This window comes from Vanellus vanellus (assembly GCF_965231255.1).
Source record: "Vanellus vanellus genome assembly, chromosome: 10".
Taxonomy (NCBI): Eukaryota; Metazoa; Chordata; class Aves; order Charadriiformes; family Charadriidae; genus Vanellus; species Vanellus vanellus.
In genome coordinates, this window is record NC_138915.1 from 4,181,960 (window position 1) to 4,206,199 (window position 24,240).

A 24,240-nucleotide genomic window follows, 5' to 3' on the forward strand; every position below is an offset into this window, starting at 1 on the left:
ACCTCAAGAGTCACCCAGTTAAATTGCTAAGGGCTGGGAAAGGACTGAAGCAGTGGAGTTTGTCACAGCTGATGAAAGTAACCTGCAAACATACTTTTTTTTTTTTCCTCTTTCTTAATTTACATTTGACAGCATTTTTCAGTAAATGGCCTTCAAGGATCTTTCCTCTTCAAATGCTTAATCTACCTATCTAACTACATTTCTTTCCGCAACTCTTTCACCTCTTTGCAAACTGCCGATGCAACCACAGGCAACACTTTACAAAGAGCATCTGCCTTTCGTCTCACAACACCCTTCAGCCCCTCCGCTTTATGTGCCTCTTCCCACAGGGTGGAAACTCACCGCTGCTCCGCGGACTCCCCCAGTACCCGCTCCCACTGCAAAAGCTTCACAGCTCCTCGCATCACTTTACTTTTCCAAGTGCAACAAGCGGTGGGACTTCCCCGGGGTTTAACAGAGCACCTCTCGCTTTCCCTCTCTGTACAAAACCATAGCTCTTCAGTCTGCGGTCCCAAAAAGCCAAACATGGGATTATTTTTGCATCACTAAAGCCAGCAATGTTTAAAGTTAGGTGTATATTTAAGGGCTGTGCTTAACCACTGCCTAATACATGAGATAACAGGAACAAGGACAGCGAGGCTTCAGCGTAGCTGCGAGACACCGTGAAAGAAAAACTGGAGAGAGGAGAGAGTCCCTTCTCCACCCACCAGGACGTGCTGAGCCCTACAGCACACCCATAGCCCAACATATTTTCTTTGTGGGTGTTTTTTAAACACACCAAAACAAAACCAATCCGTTCAAGCTGCGCTCGTGCCGGGATCTTGGCCGCTCACTAAACCACTTGAGCTTTGGGGTGGTTACATGACCTGGGAGGAGAAGAAGCGTGTGTACGGAGGGTGCGGGGCAGAGAAATAGCTTTCCACGTGAAACCTTGTCCAGGCATTCAGTAATTAAACCTCGTAACAGCACAGCAAGGGAAGGAAGCATACTCCTACGGGTTACATTGAGTACCTCGCAGCATCACAACCTCAGAAGGTGGCCTGCAAAGCGGCTGCAAAGCCACCTAAGGCAGAGTCGCGTAACAGAAGCAAGCCCAGGAGACGCGGGAAGCAGGAGCACGGGTCAAAGCTTGGCTGCCAGGAAAGCCCCTGTGGTAACCCCATGCCAGGCAGCCTCTGGGTCACTATTATTTAAAATCGCTGACGGTATATGGATTTTATCATTAAGAAACACATTTTTAGGTAACTATTTTTGATAGGAAAAGTGACTTAACTTCATATGAGAAAGGTATGGACACATCATACCCCGATGACGCAGAAAAGCTAGCGGGGTCACTAGGACACTTCTGCCGCCCAGAGAGAGCAAGAGGAGAGCTTACACCCTCCTGGCTGCCTTGGGAAGAGCCACCCAAAAGTCTTACCACTCCCTGTTTTGCTTTTTATTTACACAGATGAGGGGCTCCACAAAGCAGAAAAGGATGTCTCAAGCTCAGCTTTGCCTATCCAATATCCCACATTCCACAGGATTGCATCCCTTGCCCTTGTCTACACATGAAATCGTCTTTGTGAAATGAAGAGCAGATTTAAGCCATTGTAGATAGACTGAAATAATTCTCCATATGGACTTTATTATTCCTAGTTCAGAGCTTAAGCCTCAGGTTCACTCTTGTTCTCTAGGAGGAGTCAAACATAAACCAAGAAAAGCTACTTATTGGAGACACCAATATGGCAACTGCAGCAATAAAAAATTCATTACCTTAACTTGGATTACAATAGCCAAGACAAATTGTTTGAGTTCTAATTTGAGTTAGCAACTTGAAGTCAATCCTGAAGCGGTATCCAAGATCAGGCACGAGAAGCCAGCCCCTACTGCAAGCCACCTACAGAGAGACAGTTACAAGCAATGCGCTTGCTGTGACTTCATGAGTTCTTTGAGCGTGGCAACAAAGCTCATGCCCTTCCCTTCCTGCATCCTGAAAGCGATTTAAATGCTTTCTAACTGACAATTAAAGTGGACCAGTCGCTGACGGCAGTAGTCCTTCAGCCACTGTACGGCTCTGTACCCCCATGTTCCTGGATTTTTCGCAGGTTCAGAGTTGGTTCACTTAGCCAGTCAAGCCGAGTACAGAGAAAAAGAATCTATGCTCTTCAGACATCGTTTTATTCTGGTACAAAAGAGCATTGATGCTGGGAAGCCTTAGAGCAGTGTCTCTGCGGAGGCTTAACCAAAGGGCTGCGATTATATTAGTTCAGCTGGAGAAAGGGAAGGCCCCAAAGCAATCCAGAGAACCCAAAGCTGGGCTTGCTCCTTACCACAATGGTTAGAGTGCAGCAGCACCTGGGCACTTGGAACATTGATCAGACAGCGTTTGAACAATACCCATGTTTGTATGGTGGGGAGCACACTATCGTCACATTCAAAGATCACAACTGTTGCAACTCAGCACAAGAATGTCATCCCTTCTCTCTTCTCTGGTGAAGATGCATTAAAGGTGAATCTACACCAGCCTAGTAAGGTACCAGGCTATCACACATGCTTCACCTATACCTGAGAAACACCCCAGGAAAAATCATGCTGTGGTATTGCACCTATGCAAAAGTCTTAGTTTACACATTGTGTGTGTCCCTTTCTGTGGAAAAAGACACAAAGCTCCCTTACACCGATATATCTGGAACCATATAGGGGCAACGTCATCACTTCATACTGGCAGGAAGACACTGCTTTCTTCTGAACACAGCTTCAGGACATGCAGGTTGAACTGCCAGTTCTTCCACTGGCCTTGGACAGCTTGTGAGTCTCTTCAGCATGTTCTCCTACCTTTTATCCTCCCTTCCTCACTTCTTGTGCCCCTCCAGTGCACATACATTTGGCTGCAGGGTTTGTCTCCAACTTAACATGTGCAGCATCATGCAGTGGTCTGTGTCTACGCTCTCAGCGGAGCAACACACACTTGCCCACCAACCCCACCCTTCGCACCCTCTTAAAATGGACTTGGAGCACCCCGAGGCAGAGACTTGAGGTCTGTTTCATGCAGTCTTCTCCGTCACAGCAGGGGAAAGGCGTCAGCACTGCAGACCACCAGCACAGGAGCTTGAACTCAGCCACTCTCAAGCAGAGTTCTGATCCCCGGCTGTACCCAGGCTAAAAACCTGCGATCTGCACAGAGCATTCACCAGCCACGGGGTTTGGCAGATGTAAGTTTGCTCTCATCACCGTTCTCTCTCTTACCACGTACATAATATCAAAGGAAGTCTCTTCTTGCTTGGACTTCCATAATAAAAATTCTCTATATAAAGAAGTCCTTGAGTTCATATTTTTGGGGCACCCTAAACTCCTACTGAACTCCAGCTGGTGCATTAAGTCTGCTTTTAATAAGCCACTTGGCATCTTGCCTATTATGTTTTTCTTTTTGTTTACATTAAAAAAAGAAAAATCAAACAAGGTTTGGAAGAAGAGAGGGGAAAAAAGACAAAAGGACCGGTTTCCCCGCTCCTCATATTCTCTGCAGGTGTTGGTGCTTTTTCTGCTCTTCCACAGTTTATTCTCTGCTTGACACACTCACAGAAGACGTGCCATGACAAACACGACCAGTTGAACCCCCCCCAGCCTAGCACCATTCCCACCCTAACAACGTTCACCAAAGAAGTGGCCGTGGCCCTTTCCCCTGCAATGGTCCCCACGGGCAGACCAAGAGCTGGTTTTGCCTCGAGAGACGCGTGTGCAGCTCTCCAGGAAGGCAGCAAGAGTCAGCTGCGCTGACTACAACTCCACCCGGCTGAGGCACTGGCCCGTGCCCCACTAGACACATGCAGGCCAAGCCAACCCCTACCACACAATTGTGGAAGAGATGAGGAAGCAGCAATATAATGCCAGTAGTTGAAAATTACAGACAGTTGCTATTTTCTAGCACCTTCCACTCACCTTTCAGCTCATTTCGCCTCTGCAATCCTTAGTCTGCGAGCTGAGAACCTTGCTGTACTAAACAACACAAAACCCCTGTGACAGCAGAGAAGGATGAATCTGACATTTAAAAGACTTAACTCAAGGCCACTCCAGGATTGCTGGGCAGAGTTGGGAGGTGAACCCCACCCCAAGAAGGAAAAATAAAGAATACTGAGTCCTCTGGATGTCTCCAGCTCTGCCACCAGGGCCGAAGACAGAGACCTCTAATCAGGAGAGCATGGGATGGACTTCGGGCCTCCAAATGCCACAAGCAGAGACAGAGGCCAACACCCCACGAGAAGATTTGCTGTACTGATCTTCCCAAGACATTATGGTATATTTGGAAGGACAACTCCTGCCTCCAGGTAAGGAAAGGGTGAAGCCCAGGCTGCCACATTACTTTCACCCGGGAGGTGGATGCATTCCAGATTCTGAATCATCTCTTTAGGCCACTAGGGCAGGAGGGTATTCATATCCCCATTTACTTCCTCAGGGACAACGTTTTGCCTTTTATTCTTTGCCAGGCCTTTTATTTACAGCTGACTAGCTTCATATATCTAATATTCACCTGCTACGTTAGTGATCTTATCGTGCGTAATGGCATATCTACCTTGGGGGTGTTATGGATCTGGAGCAGTCAGAGGGGGAAACGGAGCAGTTGCTGTGTGCACTTATTTCCAGTTGCCATCCAGACCCTGGCTTCAGAGCAGCAGGATGGGAAGACTAGGAGAGCAGACGCACAAATGCTATTCTTAAATAGGTCAGGGGAGAAATGACACCTATATGCAGAAAGCAAAACAAGATCCACACGCTAAATCTGCTGTTTTCTCAGCTACCACAACGGTCTGGTATTTTTAAACTGCTAAAGCAGGAATTTAGCAATTAACACCTCATTGCTCAAAAAATAATCATCTTCTGCTCCCGAGTAGCGCTCTACTACTCCTTCTTGCCTGACTCCACATTAGAACAGGAAAACAGTTCACCATCTTCTTACCATCTAAACAAAAAAATGAAGGGGTTCAGGGAAACTACTCTCAATCCCTCTGCACTCGTCCATAGATTCCTGCATAGTCCGCAACCGCCATGGCTAAAAACACTGGGCCCAGCACAGGACCAAACAACCCCTCCCAAAAGGTGGTGGCATCCAGGAGTAAGGACATCCCAGCCTCAGGCACTGTAAGGGAGAGCACTTGAGCCAGCAGGGACCATTCTAGTTTTGGAAATGGCACTGTGTCCACGCTACAAATCCTAGTAAGAGTAACTGGTGGGTCTCTCACACTCCTGGGTTTCATTCCTGTTTCCTGCAAATTTTCACTAATCACTCAGCTTCTCTGTACAACCACAGATGCCTTGTCCGAAGAACTTGGGAGCGCATTTGCAAGTCACTGACACAAAAGGACACACATCTTTTGATGTAAGCAGACAAGAGCCAAGCCGTGTCTGTTCCCAAAACATCAGGGTACCCCCATCTCTGAAGGTCTCTGCAGAATGCGCAGAGCCATCTGCACTTGCTCCTTTAAAAGGGAAGCGCCTCCATTGCTCAGTGTTTCTACAGCAGCCTGAGGTCCTACTGCAAATCCCTACAAAATTACAAACTCCCAGAGCAGCAGAGGACACTAATGCAACTTTGTATCAGGTCAAAGAAAGCACCAAAAATAAGGAACCATCAAAAAGCACAGAAACAAGTAAACAAACAAAAAAGCAAGGAAAGAAGAAAGAGAACAACAGGACCCAAAATAGATTCCTTGTGCCAGGCACACATCATTTATGGCATAAAAGCTTTGCAAAGAAACTTGTTCTTAAAACAGCTCATCAACATTTACCCCACTGCTGACTGAAGCCTACTACTGTTTGACACCCCCTACTTTCTATCTACAACAACTTCAGGCCTTAAAAGAAAACTGAAGTATATTAATTGAGGATTTTGCGGCACAAAGTGACAGCTGCATTGTTACATACCCTATAAAAAGCAAAGCAGGGTGAGAACTGGAGAGGACAACAGAGAAGCAGTATGCAAGGACAGAAGTAGTCCAAGAAAATCTTGACTACTCCTCTGCCTGTCTTTATCCTCCGGTCATTACAAACACGGGCCAAGGGTTTGGAGGGGCACTGCTCTGCCCAGGCGCACATCTGCAGGCGGGCACTTGGGCACACAGCCTGGAGAGCCTGTGCGAGGGCACCGAGGTGGCCAGCGAGGAGGCACATCCAGGTGCCTGAGCAAACGCACCTGATACAGACACAGTTCCGAGATCAAGAGCGCTCAGGACCAGGCAACTTGGAGGGCAGACAGAAGATGGCATGTCTCCGTGCTTGCTTTGCGCAGAGCTGCAGAGCCTTGCAATTCCCTTCTGGCAGCCTTCAACGGGCCTGTGCCCCGCTCCAGGTACTGACAAACTCTGGCTGACTTTTGAACCCGTAAAGAACATTTCCACGTGTACACAGACAGCAGCAAACTGCTGCTCCTCGGCTCAGCTAGCAGCAACTGCCAGCTCAGTTGGGCACCTGGCTACAAGATGCCCATGTCCATAGAGAGCAACGTAGGCATATCCCTTCCCGGGCCCCATCCCGGGAGGAACAGTGGAAGCTATGGGAAGATGGTGGGATACGAAGGAGCTGGCAGCCCACCGCCAGCCTCTGGGCTCACAGTACCCTGAGCTCTGTCTTAGTGCAAACCCGCGCCTGGAGCTTGTCTCCACCAGGGCATAGGAGCGGAGCTCTGCCCGCTGTTTTGTTCCCTTGCAGGAGATATTGAGAGGCAGAGACACGTGCTGTGGGTAAGAGCGTGGGACACCTGCCACAGACTCCACAAATGACCTCAGACAAGGTACTCACTGTCTTTGTGTGCCTGCTCTTGCTCTGTGAGGAACTCGGCTCTCTCCCCTGCTGTTAATGTAGATGGGAGGTTGCTTCTATTTCACCAAATCTACCAAACTTTAAAGAGCCTAATAAAGAGCCAGTGCAGTTTCAGAAGCCCGACAGCAATCATGTTGTTAGCCAGCACACAGCACATGCAATACACCTGGGTAGCAAGTCAAGAGAGAAAGAGGCCCACAAAATACCTCCCAGGAACTGAAAAAAACCCAGTTAGTGCTGGGGGGGATATCAAACCTCTGGAAATGCTGTATTGCTAGGAAAAAAGTCTACAAAAGCAAGAACAGAGCCTGTACACTGACCTGTCCTTGAGGAGGAAAAGACAAGAAAAATGGAGGTGAAATGATTTTCTAAGTGGCAGAAAACTATGAGAAATGAGCAAAACATTGTTGCCAAGGTCAGTGTCTGGAAAAAAACAAACAAACAATAAACCAAACCTGGAACAGCAGATACATTGTCTGATCTCAGAAAAAATGAACCTGTCTAAAGGCACTATTGTTTAGGCAAAATCATCAAGCAGAGAAAAGAATAAATGCTTTGGTGACAGAGCTGTGTGTCACCGCGTCTATGTGTAACTCTAGAGATACTAGAGGTCTCTTCGTGGAACAGGTAACAGCCTGAGACACGCTGCGTTCGGTTTACAGGGGCGCCCGGGAGGCTCCTGACCTAGCTCTGGAGAAGTGCCTCCATCTGAACTACCCAGCGAGCGCGGAAGAGAGTGACAGGCCCAAAGAGGGAGAGCCTTTGCACCGAGTAAGAATGCGGTTAAAGGACCCCAGGAAGCACAGAGAGACAGACTGACGGAAAATATATGCTTTGTGGTGCAGAGCGCAGTACTGAAAGATACGCATAAAGAAAAATGCTCAGCTGAGAGCAATGGGGTAAACACATACAGGAAACAGAATACCTTTATGATGCAGTTTCTCCAGAAAGTGAATAACAAGAGTGAATGCAGCGACTGAGGATGCCCCTGTGAAAAGAAGGGTCTCTGCAGCACCACCTCAGCAGATGAGCAGACCCTCGATAGTCAGGCTCTGCAAAAGAAGCTGCCAGCCATTCTACAGCTATGTTTGCTGCTGTGCCATTAAATCAAAGACCAATTTGATTCCAGCTGGATTGTAGAGCCAGCTGCAATGATAAGAGGCAGTCTTAGACTGAGGAAATGCCACCAAACATTGAAAACGTAAGATAATTAAAAAAAAATAATCTTCTGAGATCAGTGGGCAAATACAAGCTGTTGATTAAAAAAACCCTCACAAAACCAGAGGCATTATCACTTTAGCTTAGCAAAAGCTGACAGACAACCATCCACTGCTTGACAGCAGGGCCATGCAAACGTGAAATAATAAACATATTTGATAAAGAAATATTACCATTTTCTTCGAAACTTATGTCCCTAGAAGGCCTTAGAAGACAAGAGGCTTTGATTAAAAAAATAAGAGCAGAAAAAAAAGAGCACAGAACACACTAAAACACTTAAAAGCCACACTAACTAACAGGTCACAAAGACTAACCATGACCTAAGAACCATCACTAAGTGAGCCTGTTCCTAGTGAAGTTAATTCCTGGCCCTGCATTTACCCCTGAGGCCTTTAAAGAAATTCTTGGAGCAAAAGACACGATGAGCAGCTTGCAGCGCACTAAGCTGGAGAGGCTCCGTAGACTGCACCACCACTCTGAAGCGTGGGAACATCCGCGGCCACCAGCACACACTGCGGTGACAGGCAGAGCTAAGGGACCAAGAACCTCCATCCTAGAGCTCAAGGGTCCTCAGCAGCAGAGGGTGGGATCAGAGTCACCTCAGGGAGCGCGGCCAGATGGTCCCACCCCAGCTGGAAGGGCTGCTCATCAGCTTGCTGTCTCCACTACGTGGAGCAAGGCTGGAGGCAGTCATGGCCAGGAGCTGGGAACACAGGTAGCACAGCGCCGGCTGCCTGCTACTGAGCTACAGACCTAGATCAATCCTTATCTTTTCAGTCACTCAAAGAAGCCGGTGTACAAGAAGTTGCTCTGCTACTAGCATGATTTTGTCAGCTCCTCCCTAACTTACAGCCTCAGGCAGACGTCTGCGTTTCCCTGCCCAGTCCTGAGGTACCAGAGCCCCCCACAGCAGCTCAGAGCAACACCAACACGCCTCAGAAGCAAACCTAAGAATAGAAAGGATGGAAAGCCAGTGACCCACCCCATTTACCAGATGATGCCCAACGGGTCACAAGGTACATTTGCTCAGACAGGAAAGGAGCCACCAGCTCCTTGGAATGTGTCATCTCCATCCACACCTTACTAGTCACCAGCACTATCTGGGTCACAAGCCAGGAGAAAGGATCACGAAAACAACCCCGTGGAGTACATCCAAGGGATAATTGCCTGTGTTCTTCAGAGAGCATCAGCGTACAGCACTTCCCAGTTGGTCACTAATGGCAGCAAACACACGCATAAAGGGAAACTTTACAGAATGCAATGTGCATGTCTCAGGGGAAGAGAAGACAACAGATTAACACACCAAATTACTACCCAACTCTAATGGGAGACTCCAAGCGATTTCAGAGCGCTGCAGACAGGAGTGCAATACTGGCTCCTCAAAGGGGCAGATCACAAGAGAAAATTCCTACCTTCTCTTTGCAAGACTACATGTTGTGATATACCAGCCAGCAATGTCCTCAGAACTTCTACTGATAACATGCTCCATTGCCAACCATCCTCATTAGAGTGCCACTGTCCCAGGGGAAACAAGTTACAGCAACCAAAACCACCTGCTTACGCCCCAATCTTTGCTAGCACTGCTTGGCAGCTCAGAGATGCGCCCCACCAGTGAGATGCACAGACCTGGGCTAGGAGAAAGCTACACCGGAAAACTAGCCAAAGATCTCCTAGTGTAAGTGTTCAGGGGTTTTTAACCCCTTGTGGTAAATTTCAGAGGGAAATCTAAGAGCAGCCTCTAGGAAAAGGCAGTGACCACTTGTCCTGTTTGTTTAGTCTCTATACCTGAACGAAAGCATCCTCCCACTTCTAAGAGATGAAGGTTCTTTTGCAAAATTAATCATTTCTTGCACCTCAAACAGCTCTTATTCGCCATCAGAAACAAAGTAAGACAATAAAATCTTTGTGTACCAGAGAAGAGAAAATATTTACCTTGCATTAAGTAAACTTTTCCCAAGGTGCAGGCACAACTGTAAACAGGAAGAAACGTTAAGGAGAAGAGATGGTAGAAGCTGTTTGCAACTACACACCTCAAAGCCAGAAGGGATACGAAACCGGATCCCTTCTCTTCAGGAGTAAAGAAAATTGTCACAAAGAACCACAAATTATTTATTAAAGAGAGTATGATACCATGAAGAAACAAAACCAAACCCGAAATAATCTAGATGCAGACATTTCTATTAAGAGAAACCAGATAATAGTACAGGGAGGACAGCTCTTCCCTCTATTATCTTTAATTCAATTCTGCTTATCAGCATCATCATTACAGCTAAAAGTGCAAAGACTTTAACACATTTAGAGTCTTATTCAATTCCCACTGAAGTCACCGAATAGACTCCAGTAATGCTGTATCAGGTTTCTATGGGCCCTTCCAATCTGAGGAGCTAAACACTCCTTTAAGAACTCAATGAATTCAGCTTCCTTGCCTTTGTGAGGGAAATGCCCTGGCTCCTTGCCCTTTCTCTGACTCAGACTCACTTGGCCCAATCCTGCAAAGGACTAAGTTCCCTCTGCTCCCACTGAAGTCAAGGGCATCTCTAAGGCTCAGCATGCCGAAAACCAGGCTGCCTGCCACGCAGGGGACAAATGCCAAGATGCCAGCTAGTAAACGCGCAAACCCTGGGAAGAAAGAAAGCGTGAAGGCAAAGCCCGTGGCGCAGAACGGGCAGCCCTGTATCATTTGCTGTGCGTGCCAGGCACACGAAACTCCTGCTGTACCAGCGGGCACGCTTCTCCATTTCATCCTGGGACCTGCGAGTCTAATTCGGGCCGACACAGAATGGTGTGCACACTTGAATGAGTCTCCACCGGAAAATGTGGGCCATCACATCATGGTTTATTACTATTTCATTGTCTTCAGATTCAGTTCAGCCTGCAACAGTTCCTAAATAAATGCAACGCTTTACACATCTTGTTCCCGTATCACTTTTTGTGGTTTAAAATATTTTTCTTCCATTATCTAGAAAATATTTACACATAGCGACTTATCTCAGGTTTACAAAGCCGTTCACCAGCTACAGTTAACTAAACCCCTTGACACCGTATAGGTAAATTTCAGTAACACTCAACCCTAACTCCGATAATCTCAAAGCACTTCTGGACCGATCAGTGAATTCTTATTAGACAAATCACACACTTGTCTGCAGAGCCAAGGCCAGAATCCTGGGCTTTCCGCTGCCAAGAGTCTCAGCCTTTCAGCCTAAATGAGAAAAAGCGCTGAAGCCAGACACCGCAGCCCGCGCACCACGCAGCCCGCGCCAGGCAAAGCTCACCCTCGGCATCAGACGCTGAACAGAGCTTACCTGAGCTAGCCAGAACACAGGCACCAGTCCGCAAAGAGCTGACGAATTAGGAAATCAATGCCCCGAGATTAAATTAGCACTCCAAATTGCCCAAATAAATCTATGGATGCAAAAATCAGATAAATTAACAAACATGCCACCACCTGTCCCTGATATACACCCCAAGGGCCCGAACTCCTCCTCTTGCTGTCCAGCATTCACCACTAGCAGTTGTAAGCTCCCCAGCCAAGAAAGACCACCGGAGTTCCTAGGTTACAACCGGAGTTCCTAGGTTCTGCCCCTGTACACACAGCATCTGATATATCAAACCTATATTCTGAATTAAATTGTACACAGCACCTCCTCTTCTCCAGAGGATAGCAATCACTGCCAGTCGAAGACAATGATGGCAAAATCATCTTTTGCCTTAGCGTACTGCTGCAGTTGTTAGCTGTCCACCCTCCAGAACAGCCCAGCTCAGATGAAGATCTACAGAAAGTCAGCCTTATCGTCCCTCTAGCCCTGAGCCGCCAGGTGGTTTGCAGCACTAAGTCTTACCTGCCACATAGTTGTCCTGTCCTTGTAAAGGTGCATACCCTCTGCTATGTTTACCTTGATATTTTAACATTCAGGCATTTGCCGGTAGCTATCACATCGCTTACCGAATACTCTTCTGCTAGATGCGCTGACCACATCCCCTCTGCATGTTTGCAGCCTCTGATCCCTTTCGGCTACATCACTTAGTGGCTGACTTCTTTCAAAAGAATGATTAATTCTGCTACTTGACATCCCCATAATTTCTGCTGTTCTCAAGGGGAGCTAAGGTCTTTTAAAAATACAGCCTCCGATATCCGAATCAAATACAAAAATCAGAATGGCTTCTCCCTCCGTGTGCAGGAGCACAGAGGGAAGCGCCAGGAATCTACTGTTCTCTTCCGCGCTGTAACTGACTTCTCACGGGGACTCCGGCCAATCGCATAATTACAACGTGCCTCAATTCCCTCATTTCTCAGTGGCTACAATTATGCTGTAACAAATCCCCCGTCACCTGGGACTGATCCTGTACTTAGGATTCTGCCTCCCCGCAGGCACGCCGCGATCCGACAGGCACAGGCCGTGCTCCTGGGAGAGCCGAGGTCTCCGACTGGAGCTGGTTATGAATTTTTCAGCAAGTTACATGTCAGTGGCTTGAAAGAGAATCTTTTCACGGGAATATGCCACTGTTCTGGAAGGCTTCATCAGAAGGACAGGTCTCTGGACGAAACAGAGAGGGAACAGTATTTCTGTTCCCTCAGAGAGCAGCTGAAGAAAGTGCGGACTTGGGGCTGGTAACAGGAGTGGGAAACACGTCCAGCGCAGGCACCAGCCTGGCGGGTATCCTGGCAGGGGACCCAGGCTCCCCAGGAGCGGTTTTTCCACTCCTTTGTGAAAACTTCTTAATAGCATTTCCTCCACTCCCACTCTTTTCTGCAAAGCTTTAAAAGGTCTTAGTGCCAGAGAGATACAGAAGAGAAAACCATCTCCCACCTGGCCCCGCAACAGGGAAATAGCTCAGGTTCCACTTACCTGTAAGCGGTGCCGTGTACGCACAGTGGCCAGGGGATCATGAGCTGAGCAATCAGAGAGTCCAAGGGTGTTAGAATCTCCACTTGACCTCCCTCCAACAAAGAACCGGCCTGCTGGCCACCTCCCAGGGATTCTGCACAAATTATTAATTAGTTAATGGCTGAAGAGCACTTGGAAAAGGTAGAAGGTGAGGTATTGCTGCCATTTCCCATTATTATAGTGGCCACAGGCAACTTGGATCTGCCCTTCCTATGAATCTGTGATGCTGGACTCAACATGAACCAGTTCTCCCGAGCACAGCATGTGCATTACAACAAGCGAGCGATGATCTTGGCCTAGGTCCTTTAAAGAGAGCTCTGGAGATGGAGGGCACAGGGCCACCCGCTCTCAATACACAAATGTAACTGTGTGACATCGCTCTGCCCCATGAGACTATTTGAAAAAGCCCTTCTGCCAAAAACTACTGTTCACCCCAAAAAGCTGGCAGAAGAGAAGACGTGTCTGTACTAAACCGTTTGTACGTAGCACCTGCTGACTTAGGCTAAAGTCCACTGAAGGGATTTGGGCTAACTGTGCAACTCCGCAGTGACAAAGGCTGAGGCACACATTCTCGCAACTTGGCTCTAAGAACAGTAATTCCCAGCAGAGGGGAGGAGAGGACCACCAAGACTTGGATCTACTGGAACTCCTCAGCCTGCCCTTCAGCTTCTTCACCCAAACAGACAACACAAAAGACACTGGCCAAACTCTCCTTAGAAAAGGAATTATTACAACCTAAACTTTAATGCAAACACATTTAAAGTGGGCCTAACTCTTTGAGCAGCCAGTATTACTTAATTTGACAATCCAACTGCACAAAATAAATCGAAGCAGAGGCTGGAATTTGCACAAGCACGTTTACACTGGGTGTCCACACCACTCGAAGCAGGTGATTTATAACTGAATCAGTTAAGCTGCTGCCACTTTTCTGACAAGCCCAGAACTTCTTCCTCCCAGACTGACAGGATGGATTACCTTCTTTGTAAGTTAGAAGACCAATGAAGCGTCTACTCTGCAGCCAAAGCTGTTCTTGCAGTTCTTAAAGATGCACCCAGGTTCGCTTTTCCAGAGCGCACGTCAGCAGAGGATGCAGCCCCCTCCCAGCAGCAAGCGCCTGGGTGAGCGGCTGCCCCCGCTGACTTCCATGGAGAAGGTACAGGGGAGACGTTCTCCCCTCTAGCTGCAGTGTCACCTTATGCCCTGGAAGAGAACAGTGCAGTTGTTCTGGCGTCCCAGGAATTACACACCTCTACTCTTTATCTATCTATCCTCAGTAAAAAACCTGCTTTGATAACTTGCTGGCCAACAGCTGTCAAAAACACAATTTATGTGCATGTGAGTGCTGTATGGGCACACATCAGAAATTACCGTTTGTTATCCAGCTATCTCCTTTTTACCAAACTCTGTGGATGTAGGGTAACATGGTATTAGAAGGACTCCGGTAGATTATCAGTGCAGGCAGCATGCAACACCTCCATTTCTAGGTGCGCAATCGCCCACAATTTCAGATAATGCACCTTCCCCAAGGCTTTGGCAAAACAGGCATTTGCGTTGCAGAACATCAAGAGGCAGAGAGGCAATAAATTGTCCTCTCCTCCATCCTTCCTTCCAAGAGATAAACGACTTGGCAAGTTGAGTGATAAAGAACCCATATAATTTTATGTCATTAAGCTGCAACTAATACAGGTAGAGAATGGATAAGGGCCTGCTGATTAGAAACGCTATCAAAGAAAATCTAGGATGTGGCATTAAGGCACACATTGAAAACAGAATACATTTTGTGCTTCTCCTACAAATATTTAACTCTATTTGCTCATGCCAAGTAAAACAACAAGAGGTGGTGGCTTCACTTTTTGCCATGAATTCTTTCTTCTGTCAAGGATTTTATGAAGGAGACAAACAGCATCTACCAATGAAATAGAGAGCCTCTGCATTCTCGTCAGCGAAACAAAGCTCATCCCAATCTTCATTCAGAAAGAAATGCCAGCCTGAGCAGAAAACACTACCAGACCTCACTGAGCAGCCCAGTTGCTCCTCGTGCAAAGCCTCCGCCCGAATCCATACCATTCCTGCACTGACTCCCTGGACTTCCTTGAAACAAAATTCCTGTGCTAAACATCTTATCCATAAATTTCTTGCCAACCACGAATAAAACTGCATTCATTTCCTTTCAAAGAATATGATGGGATTCATTAACGCAGCAGAGAAATTGGTGCCTGTTTCAGGGGCACGCAGAAGGCGGTGCTCAGCTCCCATGAGAACGCAGCTCTGGCTGCATGTGTCTCACCATCCGTGGTGGAGAGCAAGAACTTCTCATCTGCCAAGCAGCAGTTACATAGACTAAGGAACATATATTCCTGCACATTATCTCCTTCAGGGCCCGGCCAAAGTTAACATCTTCAATATCAAGAACCCACCTATGTGACTGAGACAGCTACTGGCGCTTCTGCAGCCCATTCAGGTTCTGGCCTCTCCCCAGAGGTCACTACAGTGGGGGTTAAACAGCGGTTCTGGTTTTTGCAATGAAAAAATTGGGAGCTGCTGAAGGACCTGGGACTGCATTCCTTTAAGTCTGAACCAGGATTCATATCAGATAATACAAATCTCTAATGACCCGTGACCTGAAGAGGGAAGTTTCTCTGCCCCTCTGCCATCGACTACTTCCACTGTTTCTACAACAGAGAAGTTTGAGGAAGAAAAGCATAATCCCAGTTCTAACCTAATCTGTCTTCTGATGCCACACAACATTTACACGTGGCCAGCATGTGACTGGCCACCAAGGCAGATTCTTGCGCCAGTTCTCTGGGCTTGTACCATTCCCAGCTCAGCAAAGCTTCAGCTGAAAGCTAGGGGCCTTTATCAGAAGGCGAGTGTTCAGTGTTACCGATAGAACTCAGTCATGATTATCCAGACAGATCATTATACTCTTTTAGCAATTATCATCAGCACTAATATAACTTTGGCTGCTGCAAACTGTAAGAGTGCCTCAGTCTGATGCACATTCAGGGGCATTATATGATAAAGCGCAACATATGATCCCAGTCTGACAAGCTGATACTGCAGACTGCGTAAAGGGAGATGAATCACTTCCCAAGTCTTAACAGAAGGTTTGTTTGCCCTCAAAGAAACAAGTTTCCATTCTTCTAAAGGCCGCTTGGACAGCGGAACCGTCCATTCTTTTCCCAGTCTCTAAGGAAGCACCTCCAGGGTAGAAGCCCTTTTCTCGGTGACCAGCCCAAGCCTGCAGCCATCTGCAAAACGCCTGGCCCAAGAACTCTGTTTGAGAAAGGAAATCTTGTGAGAGGGAAAGGACTTCGAAAGGGAGCTACAGAAAGGATGAATGTGTGCTGGGAAACAGCAGAAATCCCGAGATCACGTTCCTATTGCAAATGCTACTTAGGTGTCACATCAAGATGAGAATTGATGCAGTTATTAAACACAGCTATTTTAGAAACCTCAATTCCGTGAATTAAATGAAAACTTGAGGTCAGACCACATAACTGGAGGCAGGATTTGGCCAAAGGCCATTCTTTTTCATAAGGACTGGCCTCTGGGACAGCAGGGGTGCCATGAAACCCCCAGGGAGATAGTTAATGCAGACCAAGAGAACAGCACTGACAGATTATTTTTTGCTGAAAGTAATCTCACCACTGAGCTCTGACACAGGTTTTAAAATCCATTCCGATCCCAGAAGCTTGACTGCACAACAATTCAACATGTAGCAAAACATACACCCTCTGTACGTAAGTCTTACCTGAGATGCTGCTTGGAGTCGGTTTGCTTTCCCCTGCTCTCTCAATTCTAACCTGTTTATATTTCCAGGAATTAAAGCTAGAGGGCAGAGTGATAAGATTTTTCCAACATCACAGGAAAAAATACAGGAAAACCGGTTTCCCCGAACTATCAGGCCAGAGTTGCAATTGCATTTTCACTTGTTTCACTAGACCCATAAAACACCACTTGTGCTGAACGGGTGCAGGGGAAGACGTCAAGTTTCAAGTATTGCCCAAACTGAACAAGAGCATCATTTGTTGGCAACTACTTCACTGAAAGGGGTGAGTCCCTCAAGTGGAGGGATATCAGCTTTCTGGAATGACAACGGCACAAGCCCAATGCAGTAATAATTCAGGTCCTTCCTTCTGCCTTCAGAGTGTGAGGCGCAGCCATTAATACAGAAATGCAGCTCCACAGGCTGTGGGATCCTCGGTACCAGAAATTCTGCTCAGTGCAGAGTCTCAGGCAAAGCACAGGGAAGGGAGAGCCCAGAGGGACAGTCTCTAAGAAGTGGTTCCAGCATCCACAGCTGGCCTAAATTTTACTCACGCCAGGAAGCAGCTCCTTTCTCACAGATGGCTGGTGTTAGCGAGCGCTGACACCCGCCACGGAGCAAGTGGGCATGCAATATTAATAGCATCAATGAGAAAATTATGAGCCCACATCAAAGCACTGAAAGTTGTTTTCATGACATTTGGCTTTAAAACTAAGTGCAAAAGGAAAGGTATTACACTCAGCTAAGCATGTTTAGAGGACTTTCCTTTTAAGATGTGATTCTGCAGTTTTCAAACACACACACATGCAGAATGACCCCTTAAGGACAGGGAAAAGCTGCTGTCAGCTATAACTCAGCAAATCACAAGTTACACGAAGAAATAAAAATCAATGCTGCTCTGAAATTTAGCCTGCTAGAAAAGTCAAAGCTATCATAACTAATGGCTGGGAAGTTCTGCTGTGACCATGTTTTTCCTACAATGCGGTCATCCCCTTGGAACCTGGGTCCAAGGATCCTGCCAGAATTAAGCCGAAGCAAACCAATAATGCAAATAAAGCAGTACAAACTCATTTGCTAGAATTTTTGTAGTAACAGGAAATGATAAAAGAGCATAATGAATTAATCTAATTTAGAAATCTCCCCTCTTCCATTAAAACGCTGTGACACTGGACCGAACTACACAGAGCCTATTCTCATCAACAGAGGCAGCACAGCTGAAACATGGATGGAGACGCTGTCAGCAATGCAATCTCTATGCAAAGACTCCTGGATTTTGTGATATAATAAATTAGGGAGAAGTTCAAAGCACAGAAATATTATCATGAGGATACAGTGGCTGTTACTGGTGTCTCTTTTGACTGGAACAGGGACTGCTGAGCCACGGCTATGTCTCCCCAGACAGGCACAGCCCAATGTGAGCTCCTCTGCTCACACTCCAAGCAACTTGACGCACGTGTCTGTTCTGATAGCTGTACAGGCATGTGAGTGCAGAACGGTACCCATGCCAGCATGCCCTGCAAGGTCTCCCTCATAGTACTGTCCTGCTGACAGCTACGGAGTCTGACGCTTCCAGCTTGGAGGACACATGCCCTATCACTGCAGTGCTCTGAGCAGCTATAAAGTATGGCATGACAGTAGCAGTGAAGTCTTCGTGTGATTCTAGATGTGTTTCTTTGATAGCTCTGCCACTTTAACATCCACCCACAGTGAGGGCCTGACATCTTTTTAAGTAGTTTGTTGAGACACTACAACCTGATGACTCAACTTAGTTGTTTGTCTTAATCTGCAACAGAACTCAGAGTTGCACAGTAACATACGACGGGCTATTTCCTCTCGGAGCAGGAGAAAGATGGAATCAACCACCAAACCACCTGCTCTGCTTTCTCTGGTCAGTTAACTGGTTTCATTTTGAAGCAAACCCTACCTATCTTCTACTTATTATGTGGGCAAAATAGACAGGATCAAAGCCAAACCCATCTTGCGCATGTACAGCCTCCCTGACTTCACTGGCGCTCAGGCCAGACAGTCTGAAATTACATCACTGGCATCTTGATGCAGCTTAGATGGCATCACCTCAGGTTACATAGGAGCACAGGACTGGGAGAGACCCGCCAGGTCACCAAGTACAGTCCCTGCTGTCCCGGCAACCACGTCACCTAATCCCTTTATAAATGAATCAAAAATAGTTATGAACCATACATACTTCATCGGGCACACCCCAGGCTGGCCATGAATGATATATTGTGGTGTAAACCGACTCGAGAAAAAGTACACAGGCACATCCAAGACAAATTAGAAACTGCAATAAGCAGGGAGGGAACTTAGTCTAATGGCCAGGCAATGGGACAGGCAGCAAGATGGCTGGGTCCTGCTGCCGGCTCCCACACTGACCCGTTCCACCCAGAGTGGCATCGCTCCATCCCTCAGGTTTCTCTGGGCTGAGACCAAGATAATGAAGTTGTCCTTCCTTTGCAGATTGCTTTTAGCCATACAGACAAAAAGGGGGAAACAAGAACTAACTATTTTTATCCACTCAATCTTCCCAGCAGGTTTTTAAAGCCTATTTTAAAGCCCTCCTTTGCAATTCAGCCTGTGGATAATTTGCTACCTGCATCTCCGTAAAGTTTAACCTGTCAGAGCCTGGCAAAGGTGTAATTTCATCCCCAGGCTCTACTGACTTGAGACTCTGGAGCTTCTCTTTGTGGATAAAGTATCAAAGCAATAGGTCTGTGAGACAACAGCCCTTCGCATCTGACAACCCATGCATTATTCTCTCTAAACATAGTTTAACAGGCTAGAATCAAAACTTTTGCTCTCCCCTCGTTTCTCCTCCCCCCGTGCACACTTTAAGAAAGAACAAACACAGATAAGAGCAGCAGACAGAGACACAGAGAGGATGGTTTATCCCACAGGCAGAGGATTACTGCATCATGATGTAATGACCTTGTTCAGAAAAGAAAAAGGTTACTTACATGACAGCACGAGTTGTAGAAATACCAGCTCCTCTCCAGAACAGGGTAAAACAATGTCCATTTAAAGTTATGCTGAAGAAAACGTAAAACACTTGTCCAGTGAACTGGAGAGAGAAAGAGCAAACTTCAGCCCAACTGGCCCGGATATAATCTCGCTCCAGATGCACATAACACATTGAATCAAACAAGCAGGAATGTTGTTCAGCCAAGTATGCGTGGAAAGGAGATGCCATTCTGCTTTCTATGTGTTGGCATCTTCAAACATCCAAGAGTCCCCTCCACCCCCTACAAAGGTGCTGGGCAAAAATAGCCACTTTTGTGTTTCATTTCAGGTCTAAAACGCTACGGAGCCAATCGTTTTATTTGCACCCCATGAAGACTTCACATTTGTACTTTCTTTGAATGTTTTCTTCCCCCACAGAACAACTGGAGGGAGGAAGGCCACATGCTGCCTGTCTATGAAGCAATCTCATGAAAGAATAACTCCAGGCCAGGCTTGTTTTCTCTGTTTAGACAGCATTTAGTGAAACCTTAGCCATGACTACAATTCCAAGGCTGAGTTAATCACATTTATGCCTACAGGTTCCTCAAAGGGACTTGTTTCTAATAAATTTTCAAATGCTATGAAAATAACAGGTATGGTATTTACCATTTAAAACACTGTGAAAGAGCACTGATGTTACTGCCCCGGTACAGCACACTTATTTCACTGCTCCACATTCATCTCTCACTGTTGTTATTCTGCTAACGTGAAGCGTATGTTATTAAAGCCAGTATTTACCAACAGATACTACAGTTGTGTACGCAATATAGTCCTTCCATGTAAAACTAGGCTTCCAACAGGAAATAAAAGGCATTTGGCAAGTCTTAGCCTGCCAAGGGCAACTGCTACATGTCCTGTTTCCAGGACAAGAAAGCCCTCCAGTTACCCCAGATACTTCCAGTGGTGAATGCTGAGCTTGTCTGGTAAGTTTTCCGAGCCCAGTGGAAATCCTACAGCAGACACAGAAAGCTCTGAGTCTGAATTGGCACCAGATGCTTTAGAAAACAAGTGAATTTCATTTTGTTACAGGAATATGAGAAGGCCAAAATGCTTTATTTGTCAGCACAGGAACAGTCACTCATCTAAGAACATGAATATTCTGTTGAAGTTTTTATAAAATGAGACTCTTCCAAGGAAACCCTGCACTGAGTAACAGTGCCGCGCACCAGCTTACAGTGCCCTCTACACTTGTATGCAACAAGACGTGTATTTTCTATAGCAGATGAACAGCAACGACAGCCTTCAGACTAGAGTATGGAATACAATTTGCAGCAAATTCCGACCTCTCAAGAAGCAGCCTACAATATCTCCCTACTAACTCAAAGACTCTATACAAAGGCCAACTCAACAGCACGCATCTACTGCAGCGTTTCTTCTCAATTAACCAAGAAAAAGTGTACTCGCCATACATCAAAACTGCATTGCAGCTAGAGCTGCCAATTACTTATGGCAAAAAAGGAGGCTGATTCATTTGACTGTATGTGGGCCTTGGCTGGAGTTTTCCCAAAATGCTACAAGAAAAGAAGAAAACCTCAGTGAACCTCCCCCTCATTCCCACCCCTTCCTCCCCCCCAAATCACAGCCAAGAGGCCCGTGCTTGCAAAAAACAACATTTCCTGGAGGATTCTTTCTTCAAATCACTCCTTTTCTAAATTCAGACAAAACACACAGCAACTCAAAATACGTTTGCATATGATACATACGCACACAAGGACACCCCTCCCAAACACAAACAAGTGAAATGCAATGCAAGTGTCTAAAAAGCCTTTAAATCTCCAGTCGCCAGGAAGTCCCTACATCTTCCACCACAAATCCTGCTGTGTTACATGGCCACCTGTGTAACGGCCGCAACACTCGGCTCAGCCACCAGCCCGCAATGGTGGCTGAGCAGGGGGGTGAGGGCACCTTGTCTTTTAAAACAGTCACAAACCAGAACATTTCTGCTATGCACAGGCACATCCTGAATCCAGATCCTTTCACAAGCTCCTTGTATCAGATGCGTTTAACACCTAATATGTCACAAGTAGCAATTCTTCATCCGAGGTGTCCGTCCTGCAGCGTATGTTTCGAATGAGCCTTGCAGCCTCAGGCTGCCGGGGCTCCTCTCTCCCTAGCGCCGCCGGACGGAAGCACCACAGGTCTGCTTTGAAAAAGGACACATGAAGTAAGTAATGTTCCACCGTAAATTGTTCTCATCAGTCACCATGGACCCAAATTCTATCATTTAGGCACCCACTGGCCTAGGTTTGCAAGGTCCCTGGCCACACCAACACCACTGTTCGTCACAGTGAGGTCAGGACACAAAAATTCAATCATGTTTGTATCTAACTGATATCTTCCACAGCTCTGCCAGCACTCTACTGATGACCGTGGTCATTTGACTTCATCCTTGTGTTTCCACTGTGTCCGACATGAGTCAATCTGGCACTCAGACCCCATGGAGGAGTCAGACCCTGCCTTAACACATCTCTGCTTTTTCTCCAGAACTGACTTTTAGCCATTTATTGTAACCCTTTACAACAGTTTTCAAAGAATATATGCTTTTAGATCCTCAGAGTGCAGAAAAATGCTGGAAGCATGCACCTACTGCTCACTGCCTTCTGGCACAAACGTGCAAAATTCAAGTGAGCACACTGGGAGGGAGCCTGGGCCAGCCGGAGCTGCCCTTTCTGTGGCAATGGGGACCAGGGGTCAGACATGGCCAGCTCCATGGATCACAACGTAGTGTCTCACCAATACTGCAGGACAGACCACTACAAAGCATCTTTTGCCTAACAACCCCACCAACAAAAGCCATCAGTCTGATGAGAACTTATGCTTTAGAGGCTGTTTGGAATGTGTAAGAGCGCAATTTTTCCCTCCCCTTACCCAAAAGTAAGTCTTACTGCGGGTTGAGTTTAAGAAATGTTTCCTGGGGTCCATACACAGCTATAACTCTCAATGTATAACTTCTGTTCTGGGGCGCAAGCAATTATACTCAGGATAACCGCTCCAATAGATATATTCCTCAAACAGAGAATCCCCCACGTTCAGCTGTACCCGTGAGGCCAAGCTCTGCCATTCTGCTGGGATCAGCAATGCAAACACCATGAAATACTCAAGAATCAGGTAACTGACCTCTTGCATCATCTGTGGGCCTGGAAACCATCCACATGCTGTTCCTCACTAAGTAAGAGGAGAGAGATCTTACCACACCGAGGACTTAGAACCAGAAAACTACCTCATACCCAGATTCCTATTGCTTCTCCTTATTACCTGAAGAAGCCCGGCATTCACCCTGCCTGGCCAGAGTGCTCTACAGACCATAGGAGAAGACAGGGCATAGCCCTGAAGAGCAAGTTGCTCAAAAGCTCTCGCTGTCCGCATTACGGATCGTGGCTGTACGAAGTGCCCCCTAATTAGATGCTCTGGAGACTTTTTACTTTAGAAACACACAATGGTACCAGGAGTTCCAGCGTTTCAGTATCACTATAGCTTTCAAAAAGAAGGGTCCAGGACACAAACTCTGTGCATGAACTGTCAATATACTGCCAAAAAGAGTAAGGCTCCACTCTCAGCTTATTCCTTCTGAAGTGCTTAATATTTTTCATTAATGCCACTAGAGAGGAGCATTTCACATTCCCCTAGTGCAAGAAGCGGAAAGAGAACAAGAGCATGGAGAGAAGGTGTGGTGCAGGATATGGGGCAGAAATGAAAGGAGAAGACTGTCCCCACAGATTGCCACCCTATATACTTCCAAGTATCACCCCACCTCTTTCTGCTCCCATGCATCCTAGGAATTGCAAGGTGCCTCCTCAGAAAGAAACAAAACAAGGAGAAAATTCTAGCTGCTTTTGTCTGTCTTTCTTGCTAGAAATCTCACCTCTTCCCAACTTGAGTTCCCAGAGCCTCTGGAATGAAGAGAGGAGAGTCATAGCCCAGCACCGCTAGCAGAGAACATATCTGTAGGAAATAAATAACCTGGATGCCAACCTGAGCTGGCTAGGCTCGCTAAAAAGATCAAACGAGGATGTAAGCAGCTCTTTTCTGGAGCAGGCAGGCATCGTTTCAGTTGTTGAAATATTCATGCCCCAATAGGAGCTGTGGTATCAATGTCTGTCCCTGATACAAACAAACCTGAGCTCAAAGCATGACAATCTGTGTTGTGCAGAGAGGAATCACAATTAAAGGCATTTTCCAAGTCTCCATTTCAGCATGCACACATTTGATGGCTTTTCTGGTGACACTTCAAGAGCATCCCAAATCCAAGTCCACAATCTTCTGCCTGCGAGGGCTGCAGACATTAGAAACAGTTTTAGCAAATGCCCAGGATTTAAATTGTATGACTTCCATTCTTCCCTCTCAAGTTTACCATGCACCAGCAGCCCCATGTTTCATCTGGGGAGTGGCTGGGTACACCTGATAAATATGAGCTGGCATCTGGGCACTGCAGGTTGAATCAAAATTCTCTGCAGGGAAGCGCCTGGAAAATTTCTGATCTGGAGGATTTTCTCCTTCACAACAGGGAATAGAGAAGGAGGAGACAGAAAATGGAAAACATTAGGCCTTTCACTCCCC

General features: G+C 46.7%; 1 protein-coding gene across 2 annotated transcripts in view; it reads right to left on the reverse strand.

Annotated features, from left to right (window-relative positions):
- Positions 1-24,240, reverse strand: part of PAK3 (p21 (RAC1) activated kinase 3) — a 78,833-nt gene that overhangs the window by 49,195 nt on the left and 5,398 nt on the right. Inside the window, exon 1 of one of the 2 annotated variants that reach the window (XM_082488411.1) lies at positions 19,641-19,724. The exons of the other annotated variant lie outside the window; for it this stretch is intronic. The gene's annotated coding sequence lies outside the window, so the exon portion shown is untranslated. Of the gene's footprint in view, positions 1-19,640; positions 19,725-24,240 lie in introns of those variants that run through there. 2 annotated transcript variants of the gene reach the window in all.